At 67.7% G+C, this 1,240-nt stretch overlaps 1 protein-coding gene across 1 annotated transcript in view; it reads left to right on the forward strand.

Moving 5' to 3' along the window:
- GPR4 (G protein-coupled receptor 4) overlaps positions 1-1,240 on the forward strand; it is a gene marked incomplete at its 5' end in the record, with an annotated part of 3,270 nt that overhangs the window by 784 nt on the left and 1,246 nt on the right. The gene's annotated exons all lie outside the window — the stretch shown is intronic.

Consider the following 1,240-nt stretch of genomic DNA (forward strand, 5'->3'; position numbering starts at 1 on the left):
GGGCAGGCGGATGGACCCAGGGGGCGTGCATGTAAGTGAGCTGTGCAAGTGTCTGTGAGCGTGTGTGTGGGAACGTGTGCACGCAGTACAGTGTTGTGTGTGTATGTGGTAGTGTGTGTGTGCACATGTGAATGTCTCTGAGGTGTGCTCTGGGGGTGCATCCTATACTGCTGGGTTGTGTGTGTGTTCCCAGACACCTGGGTTCAGTGAGGGGGGGCCCAGCTCTCTGCCCCCCCGTGATCCAGCTGCTCCAGTGCGGGGGCAGGGGGGGGCCAGTGCCCTGTTGTGCCCGTGGGTATGTGGGGGGGCTGCCAGGTGCAGGGAACAAAGCTGGAGAACCCCAACACCCCCCCATGAATAAAGCAGCTGTGACCCCCGCCAGTCTCAGACTCGTGCTGTGGGTGCCAGGGGCGTGCTGCCAGCACCGCAGGCAGTGGGCGCTGTGCCAGGCCGCTGTGGGGCTGCGGTGTCCCCCCTGCCATGGGTGCGGCACGTGGCTCATCCTGTCGTGGCGCCACCCTGGCCACAGCTTTTGGTGCAGGGGGGGAGGCAGGACCCCCCAACCACCTTCAGGGTATGGGGCATGGTCACAGGCTCCTGGGGGGCTGGTCAAGTCAGGGGTGCCCCTGGGGCAGAGGCGGGTTGGGGTCCAGGGACCTTTGTGCCCCAGGGCCAAAGGGCGCTAGGCTGGCGGGGTCCTGGCAGCCCCCTCCTCCTTGCACAAGCCCTGAGGGGCATGGGGCACACACGCCTGGCACACGCCTGCCCCAGAGGGAAAGGGCAAAGGTCACCCCTGAGTCCAAGCGGGAAGGAGATCGCAGGAGTCCGGGCTCCTGGCAAGTGCTGCTGGGGTCCCGGTTTGTCACCTGCGGCTCAGGGAGTCCGGTTTGGGACAGGACGTGCACGCTGGGTGTGTCGGGGGCTGACCGGCTGCCAGGACGCATGGACCCAGGTGGCTGCTGACCACGTGGAAACAAGCAGGGACCTGCCCAGGCTCCTTCAGCAGAGGCCTCCGGTGCCTGGGATGTTTTGGGGTGCCCCATAATCCCGGCCCGGACTCAGCTCCTTTATCAGGGCCGGAGCCGGGGGCCGGGCCCACGACCGCTGGGGTCGATCCGAGCTCCAGGCTGGGAGCAGGATGCTGGGGCTGTCCCGGGTGGGAAGGGGGCCGGGCCCCTGTGCGAGAGGTGACTCGTGCGGGGCGGGACTGGAGGCCGGGGCCGGGGCCGGGCCGGGGAGA

The sequence above is a fragment of the Alligator sinensis genome, unplaced genomic scaffold (assembly GCF_000455745.1).
Source record: "Alligator sinensis unplaced genomic scaffold, ASM45574v1 scaffold107_3, whole genome shotgun sequence".
Taxonomy (NCBI): domain Eukaryota; kingdom Metazoa; phylum Chordata; order Crocodylia; family Alligatoridae; genus Alligator; species Alligator sinensis.